Source organism: Drosophila santomea, chromosome X, assembly GCF_016746245.2.
Source record: "Drosophila santomea strain STO CAGO 1482 chromosome X, Prin_Dsan_1.1, whole genome shotgun sequence".
Classification (NCBI taxonomy): Eukaryota; Metazoa; Arthropoda; class Insecta; order Diptera; family Drosophilidae; genus Drosophila; species Drosophila santomea.
This window is the reverse complement of record NC_053021.2, coordinates 21,770,929-21,786,867: the sequence shown is the minus strand read 5'-3', so window position 1 is coordinate 21,786,867 and position 15,939 is coordinate 21,770,929. Positions and strand designations below refer to the sequence as shown.

Sequence of the window (15,939 nt, the reverse complement as noted above, 5' to 3'; positions counted from 1 at the left end):
TAAAATCAATTCAACTTCTTTTATTTGGAAATGCAGTTCTCGTTAAGGTAGTACTTCGGACTGCCATAACTTACATCATAACCAGCCCTAGTTCGAATTTGAAGAAGGCGCGTGCGCGCGCGTTTAAACGAGCCACGGGCCGCACTAAACCAGAAACCCGGCCACACTAAATCGGGTAAATCGATAGCACAAGCAAAATCGATGGACCCAGCCAATCCCTATATAAAGCGGGCGGCTGGCCTTTGGGAACTCAGTCAGTGGTCGGCAGCGATCGGATGGAAGTCATCAACCAACAGCGACCAGCCAGCTCTACAGCAGGATCTCCCAGTGGTAAATATAATAAACCAGGATAGTAAGTGTTCATTCCTATTGCCTTTGCTGACTTAAAGGTCCAACAACAACTCTCTCTGCTGACTTCAGGGTCCAATAACAATAACAATTGTCTCTGCTGACTTCAGGGTCCAACACTAACAACAATTCTTCCCGCCGACTTTCGGGTCCGATAACACGAGGGAGCCGTTTACAGCCGGAGGATCCAGACGCGAGAAGCTCCACCCACGGATACCGTTTGCAGTTAGTTATGTATTATTTTTATTAGGCTCGGCGATTGATAAAAAGTTTAAAGTTTAATCATTTACGGAATTGAAGTGGAGGTTGTAGCTGCAGCGAGACGGAGTTTCAAAAGCGGCAAGAGAAAAAGCTCAATATACTGTCGCCGTTTGGGTTTTTTTTGCTCAGCAATGCAGTTGTCGCGAAGCCGCCATCTTTTTTTTAACAACTTTCTTTCATGTTTAATTTTCTAACTTCATAAAATTTAACTATTTCGAGTAAATAGCCAAAATATATTAACAAAGAATTTGGAAAACCCAAAAACGTCCTAGCAATCAAAACTGAATCGAAGTTGCTAGAAGCAGTAACGTAACGTGACATACAGCTCTATCACGATGTTGTCGCAGAACTGAGGGACCTGCCGCTCCACATCATTGCAGTCTAGGGTGGAGCGACTTAGGGTGGGGCGATTTAGGCCCGGATTCTGCGACTCCTCACGTCCTCAGGAGGCCGAATAACTCGATGAAGGGTTGGTACACTATGGGGAATTGGACATGTTTTTTTGGCGTAAATTAATATCTCGCAAACTATTTGAGATACGACGATAATTTTTTTCTAGTCTTATACACACCTTTAAAATTATTATATGATCTAAAAGATCTGTAGGCTTACTTTCGCTACGGTATCTGTAACTTGAATATTGACATTAAGGCCAGAGCCTGTTTAGCGGTAGAGCGCACCAGAATGTTGTACGGGCTTGCTTATACACTTCCTAATTATCTTCGCTTTAGCTGGGTTAAAGGCTAGTATTTTTAGTACTGCAGCCAGATCGTTGACCCCATTCTTCCGTGCAGCTATACTCGACGCTTGCAACAATAATCCGTGGTAATGTTTTTTGAGTCTTGAGAGGTTGGTTGCTTTCTCTGCCCTCTTGCTTCTTTTAAACCAAATGTTGTTTTTGGACGACCAGCTTGATGTCATGAAGAGTTTTCATTTAAAATTTGATGGATTTAGGCCTTGTGGTTGAAGAAATATTCATTTAAGTAAGCACTAAAAATCGAAGCTCCCCGATGGCACGTGCTTTATGTTTGCAATAGCTGACTTTACAGCTGTTACTCTTAACATTGGGCTGTTCATTTTACAATTGCGTTGCATAAAATTAATCTTTGATCAATTCTTAATACGGTAGAATCCGGTTATAACGACTTCTCGTATAATGTCAGTACGGTTATTGCGACGGAAACTCGATGGCTTGGTTGGTCCCCATACAAAGTTATATGAAAGGACCTCCAGTTAGTACGTCTTCGCTTTTAGCGCCAAACCGCTAATACCGACGAGATTTTTCATAATTCAACCGGATATTGCGACGTTCCAAACAAACAAACAGCAAAATATTGCCAACAAATTTAAGAATCTAAATAGTAAACAATAAAATAATAAAAGGAATAAATAATAAACAATAAAATAATAAAAGAAATAAATAATAAAACAACAAATAATAAATAATACCTAAAACATGATACATCATTTATCATAACCAGCCCTAGTTCGAATTGAACAAGGCGCGTGCGCGCGCCCAAACGAGCCACGGGCCACACCAAACCAGAAACCCGGCCACACTAAATCGGGTAAATCGATAGCACAAGCAAAATCGATGAACCCAGCCAATCCCTATATAAAGCGGGCGGCTGGCCTCTGGGAACTCAGTCAGTGGTCGGCAGCGATCGGATGGAAGTCATCAACCAACAGCGACCAGCCAGCTCTACAGCAGGATCTCCCAGTGGTAAATATAATAAACCAGGATAGTAAGTGTTCATTCCTATTGCCTTTGCTGACTTAAAGGTCCAACAACAATTCTCTTTGCTGACTTGGGGGTCCAACAACAACTCTCTCTGCTGACTTCAGGGTCAAATAACAATAACAATTGTCTCTGCTGACTTCAGGGTCCAACACTAACAACAATTCTTCCCGCCGACTTTCGGGTCCGATAACAACACGAGGGAGCCGTTTACAGCCGGAGGATCCAGACGCGAGAAGATCCTCCCACAGATACCGTTTGCAAAATAATTATTTGTTTATATTTTAGGTTCTTTTTAAAGTATTATACAAGTAATCTTCAAATGAGTTTTACGCTTTCCATATTTTCATAAAAAATGCTAGACCTTGTAGTTGGCCGAATACCGTTAGGTCTGGTGGCGAAATCTAAAAGGGTGATAATGTGGCATAAGAAAGGAAGCGTCAGTCCTAGCATTGGTTACTGTCAACCTTATCTAAAGATTTCCAAGGACTCGGCTTGGGCTTCAGCAGTGTGACGTCTCAATCGGCCTTTTCAAATATAGGCATCATCGGGTGCTGTCAATCCAATATAAATTGTCTATAAGTGGCGTGGGAGGCGAGAAGAGGAAATCAGCAAGGTTGTAAAACGTAAGCCACCGCTATACGCCGCGCTGAGCCCTAGTGGTAAATTTTTGGGGTGATGAATTTCGTCGGCAGTTAGTTATGTATTATTTTTATTAGGCTCGGCGATTGATAAAAAGTTTAAAGTTTAATCATTTACGGAATTGAAGTGGAGGTTGTAGCTGCAGCGAGACGGAGTTTCAAAAGCGGCAAGAGAAAAAGCTCAATATACTGTCGCCGTTTGGGTTTTTTTTGCTCAGCAATGCAGTTGTCGCGAAGCCGCCATCTTTTTTTTTAACAACTTTCTTTCATGTTTAATTTTCTAACTTCATAAAATTTAACTATTTCGAGTAAATAGCCAAAATATATTAACAAAGAATTTGGAAAACCCAAAAACGTCCTAGCAATCAAAACTGAATCGAAGTTGCTAGAAGCAGTAACGTAACGTGACATACAGCTCTATCACGATGTTGTCGCAGAACTGAGGGACCTGCCGCTCCACATCATTGCAGTCTAGGGTGGAGCGACTTAGGGTGGGGCGATTTAGGCCCGGATTCTGCGACTCCTCACGTCCTCAGGAGGCCGAAGAACTCGATGAAGGGTTGGTACACTATGGGGAATTGGACATGTTTTTTTGGCGTAAATTAATATCTCGCAAACTATTTGAGATACGACGATAATTTTTTTCTAGTCTTATACACACCTTTAAAATTATTATATGATCTAAAAGATCTGTAGGCTTACTTTCGCTACGGTATCTGTAACTTGAATATTGACATTAAGGCCAGAGCCTGTTTAGCGGTAGAGCGCACCAGAATGTTGTACGGGCTTGCTTATACACTTCCTAATTATCTTCGCTTTAGCTGGGTTAAAGGCTAGTATTTTTAGTACTGCAGCCAGATCGTTGACCCCATTCTTCCGTGCAGCTATACTCGACGCTTGCAACAATAATCCGTGGTAATGTTTTTTGAGTCTTGAGAGGTTGGTTGCTTTCTCTGCCCTCTTGCTTCTTTTAAACCAAATGTTGTTTTTGGACGACCAGCTTGATGTCATGAAGAGTTTTCATTTAAAATTTGATGGATTTAGGCCTTGTGGTTGAAGAAATATTCATTTAAGTAAGCACTAAAAATCGAAGCTCCCCGATGGCACGTGCTTTATGTTTGCAATAGCTGACTTTACAGCTGTTACTCTTAACATTGGGCTGTTCATTTTACAATTGCGTTGCATAAAATTAATCTTTGATCAATTCTTAATACGGTAGAATCCGGTTATAACGACTTCTCGTATAATGTCAGTACGGTTATTGCGACGGAAACTCGATGGCTTGGTTGGTCCCCATACAAAGTTATATGAAAGGACCTCCAGTTAGTACGTCTTCGCTTTTAGCGCCAAACCGCTAATACCGACGAGATTTTTCATAATTCAACCGGATATTGCGACGTTCCAAACAAAACAAACAGCAAAATATTGCCAACAAATTTAAGAATCTAAATAGTAAACAATAAAATAATAAAAGGAATAAATAATAAACAATAAAATAATAAAAGAAATAAATAATAAAACAACAAATAATAAATAATACCTAAAACATGATACATCATTTATCATAACCAGCCCTAGTTCGAATTTGAACAAGGCGCGTGCGCGCGCCCAAACGAGCCACGGGCCACACCAAACCAGAAACCCGGCCACACTAAATCGGGTAAATCGATAGCACAAGCAAAATCGATGAACCCAGCCAATCCCTATATAAAGCGGGCGGCTGGCCTCTGGGAACTCAGTCAGTGGTCGGCAGCGATCGGATGGAAGTCATCAACCAACAGCGACCAGCCAGCTCTACAGCAGGATCTCCCAGTGGTAAATATAATAAACCAGGATAGTAAGTGTTCATTCCTATTGCCTTTGCTGACTTAAAGGTCCAACAACAATTCTCTTTGCTGACTTGGGGGTCCAACAACAACTCTCTCTGCTGACTTCAGGGTCAAATAACAATAACAATTGTCTCTGCTGACTTCAGGGTCCAACACTAACAACAATTCTTCCCGCCGACTTTCGGGTCCGATAACAACACGAGGGAGCCGTTTACAGCCGGAGGATCCAGACGCGAGAAGATCCTCCCACAGATACCGTTTGCAAAATAATTATTTGTTTATATTTTAGGTTCTTTTTAAAGTATTATACAAGTAATCTTCAAATGAGTTTTACGCTTTCCATATTTTCATAAAAAATGCTAGACCTTGTAGTTGGCCGAATACCGTTAGGTCTGGTGGCGAAATCTAAAAGGGTGATAATGTGGCATAAGAAAGGAAGCGTCAGTCCTAGCATTGGTTACTGTCAACCTTATCTAAAGATTTCCAAGGACTCGGCTTGGGCTTCAGCAGTGTGACGTCTCAATCGGCCTTTTCAAATATAGGCATCATCGGGTGCTGTCAATCCAATATAAATTGTCTATAAGTGGCGTGGGAGGCGAGAAGAGGAAATCAGCAAGGTTGTAAAACGTAAGCCACCGCTATACGCCGCGCTGAGCCCTAGTGGTAAATTTTTGGGGTGATGAATTTCGTCGGCAGTTAGTTATGTATTATTTTTATTAGGCTCGGCGATTGATAAAAAGTTTAAAGTTTAATCATTTACGGAATTGAAGTGGAGGTTGTAGCTGCAGCGAGACGGAGTTTCAAAAGCGGCAAGAGAAAAAGCTCAATATACTGTCGCCGTTTGGGTTTTTTTTGCTCAGCAATGCAGTTGTCGCGAAGCCGCCATCTTTTTTTTAACAACTTTCTTTCATGTTTAATTTTCTAACTTCATAAAATTTAACTATTTCGAGTAAATAGCCAAAATATATTAACAAAGAATTTGGAAAACCCAAAAACGTCCTAGCAATCAAAACTGAATCGAAGTTGCTAGAAGCAGTAACGTAACGTGACATACAGCTCTATCACGATGTTGTCGCAGAACTGAGGGACCTGCCGCTCCACATCATTGCAGTCTAGGGTGGAGCGACTTAGGGTGGGGCGATTTAGGCCCGGATTCTGCGACTCCTCACGTCCTCAGGAGGCCGAAGAACTCGATGAAGGGTTGGTACACTATGGGGAATTGGACATGTTTTTTTGGCGTAAATTAATATCTCGCAAACTATTTGAGATACGACGATAATTTTTTTCTAGTCTTATACACACCTTTAAAATTATTATATGATCTAAAAGATCTGTAGGCTTACTTTCGCTACGGTATCTGTAACTTGAATATTGACATTAAGGCCAGACCCTGTTTAGCGGTAGAGCGCACCAGAATGTTGTACGGGCTTGCTTATACACTTCCTAATTATCTTCGCTTTAGCTGGGTTAAAGGCTAGTATTTTTAGTACTGCAGCCAGATCGTTGACCCCATTCTTCCGTGCAGCTATACTCGACGCTTGCAACAATAATCCGTGGTAATGTTTTTTGAGTCTTGAGAGGTTGGTTGCTTTCTCTGCCCTCTTGCTTCTTTTAAACCAAATGTTGTTTTTGGACGACCAGCTTGATGTCATGAAGAGTTTTCATTTAAAATTTGATGGATTTAGGCCTTGTGGTTGAAGAAATATTCATTTAAGTAAGCACTAAAAATCGAAGCTCCCCGATGGCACGTGCTTTATGTTTGCAATAGCTGACTTTACAGCTGTTACTCTTAACATTGGGCTGTTCATTTTACAATTGCGTTGCATAAAATTAATCTTTGATCAATTCTTAATACGGTAGAATCCGGTTATGACGACTTCTCGTATAATGTCAGTACGGTTATTGCGACGGAAACTCGATGGCTTGGTTGGTCCCCATACAAAGTTATATGAAAGGACCTCCAGTTAGTACGTCTTCGCTTTTAGCGCCAAACCGCTAATACCGACGAGATTTTTCATAATTCAACCGGATATTGCGACGTTCCAAACAAAACAAACAGCAAAATATTGCCAACAAATTTAAGAATCTAAATAGTAAACAATAAAATAATAAAAGGAATAAATAATAAACAATAAAATAATAAAAGAAATAAATAATAAAACAACAAATAATAAATAATACCTAAAACATGATACATCATTTATCATAACCAGCCCTAGTTCGAATTTGAACAAGGCGCGTGCGCGCGCCCAAACGAGCCACGGGCCACACCAAACCAGAAACCCGGCCACACTAAATCGGGTAAATCGATAGCACAAGCAAAATCGATGAACCCAGCCAATCCCTATATAAAGCGGGCGGCTGGCCTCTGGGAACTCAGTCAGTGGTCGGCAGCGATCGGATGGAAGTCATCAACCAACAGCGACCAGCCAGCTCTACAGCAGGATCTCCCAGTGGTAAATATAATAAACCAGGATAGTAAGTGTTCATTCCTATTGCCTTTGCTGACTTAAAGGTCCAACAACAATTCTCTTTGCTGACTTGGGGGTCCAACAACAACTCTCTCTGCTGACTTCAGGGTCAAATAACAATAACAATTGTCTCTGCTGACTTCAGGGTCCAACACTAACAACAATTCTTCCCGCCGACTTTCGGGTCCGATAACAACACGAGGGAGCCGTTTACAGCCGGAGGATCCAGACGCGAGAAGATCCTCCCACAGATACCGTTTGCAAAATAATTATTTGTTTATATTTTAGGTTCTTTTTAAAGTATTATACAAGTAATCTTCAAATGAGTTTTACGCTTTCCATATTTTCATAAAAAATGCTAGACCTTGTAGTTGGCCGAATACCGTTAGGTCTGGTGGCGAAATCTAAAAGGGTGATAATGTGGCATAAGAAAGGAAGCGTCAGTCCTAGCATTGGTTACTGTCAACCTTATCTAAAGATTTCCAAGGACTCGGCTTGGGCTTCAGCAGTGTGACGTCTCAATCGGCCTTTTCAAATATAGGCATCATCGGGTGCTGTCAATCCAATATAAATTGTCTATAAGTGGCGTGGGAGGCGAGAAGAGGAAATCAGCAAGGTTGTAAAACGTAAGCCACCGCTATACGCCGCGCTGAGCCCTAGTGGTAAATTTTTGGGGTGATGAATTTCGTCGGCAGTTAGTTATGTATTATTTTTATTAGGCTCGGCGATTGATAAAAAGTTTAAAGTTTAATCATTTACGGAATTGAAGTGGAGGTTGTAGCTTAAGCGAGACGGAGTTTCAAAAGCGACAAGAGAAAAAGCTCAATATACTTTCGCCGTTTGGGTTTTTTTCGCTCAGAAATGGAGTTGTCGCGAAGCCGCCATCTTTTTTTTTAACAACTTTCTTTCATGTTTAATTTTCTAACTTCATAAAATTTTACTATTTCGAGTAAATAGCCAAAATATATTAACAAAGAATTTGGAAGCCCCAAAAACGTCCTAGCAATCAAAACTGAATCGAAGTTGCCAGAAGCAGTAACGTAGTTTAAGGCATCGCTCGGCGATGAATTCCCCACTTTCCTCATTGACATACAGCTCTATTACGATATTGTCGCAGAACTGAGGGACCTGCCGCTCCACATCATTGCAGTCTAGGGTGGAGCGATTTAGGGTGGGGCGATTTAGGCCCGGATTCTGCAACTCCTCACGTCCTCAGGAGGCCGAAGAACTCAATGAAGGGCTGGCACACTATGAGGAATTGGACATGTTTTTTTGGCATAAATTAATATCTCGCAATTTTATACACACCTTTAAAATTATTTTGGAAAATGACTTCTCGCGGAAGAGAGAGTCGCCTATGGTTGTTAGTGCGCCTGCCTAAATTGATAATTAATAATATTATGTGACGATCTGTCAGTGCTCGGATGGCCAGGAGTCGTCTCAGATATTTATTTGATTCAGGTGGGGTTGCTGGAAGAGAATCCGACCCGCGTCCCAGAGGGTAAGACGAGAGAATGATACAATAATTGGGTCTTTATTCGTGAATAAAACAAAGTGTTCACAGTGCTTCAGATGGGCTGCAGTCCTTGTGGCGAGATCGGCGGCTGGTTGGCTCGGGCGCGCCTGGTCTCCAGTGCTCTCTGAAATGTAGCCGGTGCTGTGGCTAGCCCAAATGGCATCACCTTCCACTGAAAGAGACCCCGTCCGGGTACCGTAAAGGCTGTGCATTGCCGACTGTCCTCTTCCATGGGGATCTGCCAATATCCTCAGGTCGATCGTGCTAATGAATTTCGCCTCTCTTAGCTGGTCCAGTATATAGTTCATTCTGGGCACTGGATAGGCGTCCTTTTCCGTTCTATCGTTCAAAAATAGGTAGTTTATGCACATCCTCTACTCATTGTTCTTCTTCCTCACCAGCACCACCGGTGCACTATACGTACTTCAGTACGGTTCTATCAGCCTTAACGCTAGTAGCTCATCCACCTGGTCGTTGATGATCGCCCGTTGCTTTGGGTTCCTCGGGTAATACCTTTGTTTGATCGGTTTCACGTCCTTTAAGTATATCTTATGTTTTGTAATGTTACTCACACCCTTCATCCCTTCGAATACTTGCCTGTGTGTTTCCAGAAACGCTTGTACTGCTCTATCCGTAGGTTCCTCCACTTCCTCGTCGGTCGGACTGCTCTCCGGGCTTCCCTTGCTCTCCTTGTCGCCCGGTGCCGTTATATCCAGCTCCAGTTCGCCACACCGTAACACACTACCGGCTTCGGCCAGAAAGTCCATCCCGAGAAGTACCCCTCCTGATACGTGTGCCAGTACCATGAATGATATTTGGAAAGATCTCACTCCGGAATTGATTCCGGCTGTAAACTTTACCACCGTGTTCTGCTTTCCTCCATTGGCCAGCGTTTTTTCGCTGAGCAATGCGTTTGTCCCGAAGCCGCCATCTTTTTTTTTAAAAACTTCATTCATGTTTAATTTTCTAACTTCATAAAATTTTACTATTTCGAGTAAATTGCCAAAATATATTAACAAAGAATTTGGAAAACCCAAAAACGTCCTAGCAATCAAAACTGAATCAAAGTTGCCAGAAGCAGTAACGTAGTTTAAGGCATCGTTCGGCGATGAATTCTCCACTTTCCTCATTGATATCAGCTCTATCACGATGTTGTCGCAGAACTAAGGGACCTGCCGCTCCACATCATTGCAGTCTAGGGTGGAGCGATTTAGGCCCGGATTCTACGACTCCTCACGTCCTCAGGAGGCCGAAGAACTCAATGAAGGGCTGGCACACTATGAGGAATTGGACATGTTTTTTTGGCATAAATTAATATCTCGCAATTTTATACACACCTTTAAAATTATTTTGGAAAATGACTTCTCGCGGAAGAGAGAGTCGCCTATGGTTGTTAGTGCGCCTGCCTAAATTGATAATTAATAATATTATGTGACGATCTGTCAGTGCTCGGATGGCTCAAGGATGGCCAGGAGTCGTCTCAGATATTTATTTGATTCAGGTGGGGTTGCTGGAAGAGAATCCGACCCGGGTCCCAGAGGATAAGACGAGAGAATGATACAATAATTGGATCTTTATTCGTGAATAAAACAAAGTGTTCACAGTGCTTCAGATGGGCTGCAGTCCTTGTGGCGAAATCGGCGGCTGGTGGGCTCGGGCCGAACTGAATGACTTCTAGAGGGCTGGGGTGCGCCTTATATAGCGGTTTGGCAGCGGATAGTGTGCCCGCATATCCCAACCGATTTAATGCTGTATTAGTGTGGCCGATCTATGTCGGGCCAGTGTGACCCTTCGCGCGTGATCTTGGCGCGCGCGCGCATTGTGTTTGAATTCGAATGCGGGTTGTGCGTTTTACTTCATTAATTGATTCCATGTTTATATGTTTTAACTAAATATATTTACTTCATGTTTTTCCGTTCAAACATAAAATAACTAAATATGTTTACTTCATGTTTTTCTCTTATTCTACTATGTACTTCATGTTTTTCTCTTATGCTACTATGTACTTCATGTTTTTCTCGTATGCTACTATGTGCACGTTTCGGCGCGTCACAGCTTCCCCCTCCTTTAGGAAAAGGTGTGCTCCCTAATCTTGACGACGTTGGCCCGAGAGATGGTTACTCTCCATGTGTTCCCTTCGTCTCTTATCAGGCACGACATTTGTTTTCCATAACGCATAATGTCCGTTCTCGCAGTTGTGGTCTGAGCGGGTGGTCTCGGCGCGTCCCCATCTGGTTTTGGGCCCCGCCTGGTTTTGTTGTTGTTTCCACCAGCTGGGTTTTGCCCGTAGCGGCTTCAATTTTCTGGTGTGTTTCCCGAAACTTTTTTAAGCTTTCTTCGAATCGCTGCATCATGTTTGTTTGTGCGCTGTAAAAGAATTTAATTGCGTTGTATATTTCTTGTTGTGTAGAGTTGTGCAACGTATTAGTGTTGTGTATTGTATACTGTGATGTACATTGGTTAGTGTGATGGTGTGAATGAATTAGTGTTGGTTTTGTAATGAAGCTTTAGTGTTGTCTACTGCGTGTCGTAGTATTGTAATGCGTCCTGGCTATCGATATATGGTTTCGTATCCCCGATATATGCCCGTTTCGTTTTCCGTGTTTTCGGATCCTTTGCTTGGATGATTACTGGTGACACAAATTTATCCACCTTCCGTCCATCGTATTTCGGTGCCAATTTCGCGTTGAATTTGTCCACTGCCTTCTACAAGAGATAAGTCTTGCACCAGATAAGAACCCCGATGGCCGCTTTCCACTCTCTTTTCCGTAAGTTATAGTGGCGCTTTTGCTGTTCTGCGGCGTCTTTCATGTGTATCGTTGCCTGTCTTCGTACATCTTTCAGCCTTCTCCACCTCGCCTCTACGTTTTTCGCCCTCATTTCCGACCCTCGTGTTACCGTATCGAACGGCACACTTGGAAGTCTGAGCTCCCTACCGAACACGAGTTGTGCAGGACTGTATTTTCGTCGATTCTGAGGCGCTGGTATTATATGCCAACATTGGAAAGGTTGCAGTCCGAGTGCCCATCGTGCCACTCTTCCTGAGGGACTTTCTATCGAGTTTAACCACTTTAGAGCCATTTGGTCTGTCACTACTATGAACCGATAGCCTTCCAAATACATCTTGTACTTATTTATCCCCCAATATATCGCAAGACACTCCTTTTCTGTTGCGCTGTACTTTCGTTCCACCGGGCTCAGCTTTCTGCTTGCGTAGGATATGACGTGTTCCCCTTCTTATCCGTCCTGTGTCAACACGGCTCCTATTCCCAGGTCGCTGGCATCTGTATGGAGCTTAAACTGACGTGAAAAGTCTGGACATGCCAGCACAGGTGCGCTCGTCAGACTCTGCAACAGGATGGTGAAGGATGCTTGGTGTTCCGGATTCCACTCGAACGTTTGCCCTTTCCTAGTCAGGTTCTGAAGTGCCATGGCCTTTTCTGTAAAGTTGGGTATGAACCGTCTATACTACGACGCTATCCCTAGAAACCTATGAACCTCCTTTGTCGTAGTCGGAGTCGGTATATCCTGGATCGCCGATACCTTCTCTGGGTCTGTTCTAATTCCCCGGTCGCTCACCACGTGCCCGAAGTATTTAAGTTCCTTTTGGAAGAAGTGGCATTTATCCAGGTTGATCAGTAAGTTGGCCCGTTGCAACCTTCTGAACACTTCCTGCAGTTTTTCCAAGTGCTCCTTCTTACTCCGCCCGATCACAACGATATCGTCCAAGTATACGAACGCGAACGGTTCCATTTGGGGTCCGATAATGGTGTCCAGTGTTCTCTGAAATGTAGCCGGTGCTGTGGCTAGCCCAAATGGCATCACCTTCCACTGAAAGAGACCCCGTCCGGGTACCGTAAAGGCTGTGCATTGCCGACTGTCCTCTTCCATGGGGATCTGCCAATATCCTGACTTCAGGTCGATCGTGGTAATGAATTTCGCCTCTCTTAGCTGGTCCAGGATATAGTTCATTCTGGGCACTGGATAGGCGTCCTTTTCCGTTCTATCGTTCAACAATCGGTAGTTTATGCACATCCTCTACTCATTGTTCTTCTTCCTCACCAGCACCACCGGTGCACTATACGTACTTCAGTACGGTTCTATCAGCCTTAACGCTAGTAGCTCATCCACCTGGTCGTTGATGATCGCCCGTTGCTTTGGGTTCCTCGGGTAATACCTTTGTTTGATCGGTTTCACGTCCTTTAAGTATATCTTATGTTTTGTAATGTTACTCACACCCTTCATCCCTTCGAATACTTGCCTGTGTGTTTCCAGAAACGCTTGTACTGCTCTATCCGTAGGTTCCTCCACTTCCTCGTCGGTCGGACTGCTCTCCGGGCTTCCCTTGCTCTCCTTGTCGCCCGGTGCCGTTATATCCAGCTCCAGTTCGCCACACCGTAACACACTACCGGCTTCGGCCAGAAAGTCCATCCCGAGAAGTACCCCTCCTGATACGTGTGCCAGTACCATGAATGATATTTGGAAAGATCTCACTCCGGAATTGATTCCAGCTGTAAACTTTACCACCGTGTTCTGCTTTCCTCCATTGGCCAGCGTTTTTTCGCTGAGCAATGCATTTGTCCCGAAGCCGCCATCTTTTTTTTTAAAAACTTCATTCATGTTTAATTTTCTAACTTCATAAAATTTTACTATTTCGAGTAAATTGCCAAAATATATTAACAAAGAATTTGGAAAACCCAAAAACGTCCTAGCAATCAAAACTGAATCAAAGTTGCCAGAAGCAGTAACGTAGTTTAAGGCATCGTTCGGCGATGAATTCTCCACTTTCCTCATTGATATCAGCTCTATCACGATGTTGTCGCAGAACTAAGGGACCTGCCGCTCCACATCATTGCAGTCTAGGGTGGAGCGATTTAGGGTGGGGCGATTTAGGCCCGGATTCTACGACTCCTCACGTCCTCAGGAGGCCGAAGAACTCAATGAAGGGCTGGCACACTATGAGGAATTGGACATGTTTTTTTGGCATAAATTAATATCTCGCAATCTTATACACACCTTTAAAATTATTTTGGAAAATGACTTCTCGCGGAAGAGAGAGTCGCCTATGGTTGTTAGTGCGCCTGCCTAAATTGATAATTAATAATATTATGTGACGATCTGTCAGTGCTCGGATGGCTCAAGGATGGCCAGGAGTCGTCTCAGATATTTATTTGATTCAGGTGGGGTTGCTGGAAGAGAATCCGACCCGGGTCCCAGAGGATAAGACGAGAGAATGATACAATAATTGGATCTTTATTCGTGAATAAAACAAAGTGTTCACAGTGCTTCAGATGGGCTGCAGTCCTTGTGGCGAGATCGGCGGCTGGTGGGCTCGGGCCGAACTGAATGACTTCTAGAGGGCTGGGGTGCGCCTTATATAGCGGTTTGGCAGCGGATAGTGTGCCCGCATATCCCAACCGATTTAATGCTGTATTAGTGTGGCCGATCTATGTCGGGCCAGTGTGACCCTTCGCGCGTGATCTTGGCGCGCGCGCGCATTGTGTTTGAATTCGAATGCGGGTTGTGCGTTTTACTTCATTAATTGATTCCATGTTTATATGTTTTAACTAAATATATTTACTTCATGTTTTTCCGTTCAAACATAAAATAACTAAATATGTTTACTTCATGTTTTTCTCTTATTCTACTATGTACTTCATGTTTTTCTCTTATGCTACTATGTACTTCATGTTTTTCTCGTATGCTACTATGTGCACGTTTCGGCGCGTCACAGCTTCCCCCTCCTTTAGGAAAAGGTGTGCTCCCTAATCTTGACGACGTTGGCCCGAGAGATGGTTACTCTCCATGTGTTCCCTTCGTCTCTTATCAGGCACGACATTTGTTTTCCATAACGCATAATGTCCGTTCTCGCAGTTGTGGTCTGAGCGGGTGGTCTCGGCGCGTCCCCATCTGGTTTTGGGCCCCGCCTGGTTTTGTTGTTGTTTCCACCAGCTGGGTTTTGCCCGTAGCGGCTTCAATTTTCTGGTGTGTTTCCCGAAACTTTTTTAAGCTTTCTTCGAATCGCTGCATCATGTTTGTTTGTGCGCTGTAAAAGAATTTAATTGCGTTGTATATTTCTTGTTGTGTAGAGTTGTGCAACGTATTAGTGTTGTGTATTGTATACTGTGATGTACATTGGTTAGTGTGATGGTGTGAATGAATTAGTGTTGGTTTTGTAATGAAGCTTTAGTGTTGTCTACTGCGTGTCGTAGTATTGTAATGCGTCCTGGCTATCGATATATGGTTTCGTATCCCCGATATATGCCCGTTTCGTTTTCCGTGTTTTCGGATCCTTTGCTTGGATGATTACTGGTGACACAAATTTATCCACCTTCCGTCCATCGTATTTCGGTGCCAATTTCGCGTTGAATTTGTCCACTGCCTTCTACAAGAGATAAGTCTTGCACCAGATAAGAACCCCGATGGCCGCTTTCCACTCTCTTTTCCGTAAGTTATAGTGGCGCTTTTGCTGTTCTGCGGCGTCTTTCATGTGTATCGTTGCCTGTCTTCGTACATCTTTCAGCCTTCTCCACCTCGCCTCTACGTTTTTCGCCCTCATTTCCGACCCTCGTGTTACCGTATCGAACGGCACACTTGGAAGTCTGAGCTCCCTACCGAACACGAGTTGTGCAGGACTGTATTTTCGTCGATTCTGAGGCGCTGGTATTATATGCCAACATTGGAAAGGTTGCAGTCCGAGTGCCCATCGTGCCACTCTTCCTGAGGGACTTTCTATCGAGTTTAACCACTTTAGAGCCATTTGGTCTGTCACTACTATGAACCGATAGCCTTCCAAATACATCTTGTACTTATTTATCCCCCAATATATCGCAAGACACTCCTTTTCTGTTGCGCTGTACTTTCGTTCCACCGGGCTCAGCTTTCTGCTTGCGTAGGATATGACGTGTTCCCCTTCTTATCCGTCCTGTGTCAACACGGCTCCTATTCCCAGGTCGCTGGCATCTGTATGGAGCTTAAACTGACGTGAAAAGTCTGGACATGCCAGCACAGGTGCGCTCGTCAGACTCTGCAACAGGATGGTGAAGGATGCTTGGTGTTCCGGATTCCACTCGAACGTTTGCCCTTTCCTAGTCAGGTTCTGAAGTGCCATGGCCTTTTCTGTAAAGTTGGGTAT

The 15,939-nt window shown here is 43.6% G+C and overlaps 3 long non-coding RNA genes across 3 annotated transcripts; all 3 read left to right on the top strand.

Annotated features, from left to right (window-relative positions):
* The first annotated feature begins 2,247 nt into the window (after positions 1-2,247).
* Positions 2,248-2,670, top strand: LOC120456779. Its single transcript, XR_005616865.2, has 2 exons — positions 2,248-2,332; positions 2,493-2,670. It is a non-coding gene; the product is annotated as an uncharacterized LOC120456779 (long non-coding RNA).
* Positions 2,671-4,718: 2,048 nt separating this feature from the next.
* LOC120456759 lies at positions 4,719-5,141 on the top strand. The gene is made up of 2 exons (XR_005616862.2): positions 4,719-4,803; positions 4,964-5,141. It is a non-coding gene; the product is annotated as an uncharacterized LOC120456759 (long non-coding RNA).
* Positions 5,142-7,188: 2,047 nt separating this feature from the next.
* Positions 7,189-7,611, top strand: LOC120456769. Its single transcript, XR_005616864.2, has 2 exons — positions 7,189-7,273; positions 7,434-7,611. It is a non-coding gene; the product is annotated as an uncharacterized LOC120456769 (long non-coding RNA).
* The last annotated feature ends 8,328 nt before the right edge of the window (positions 7,612-15,939 follow it).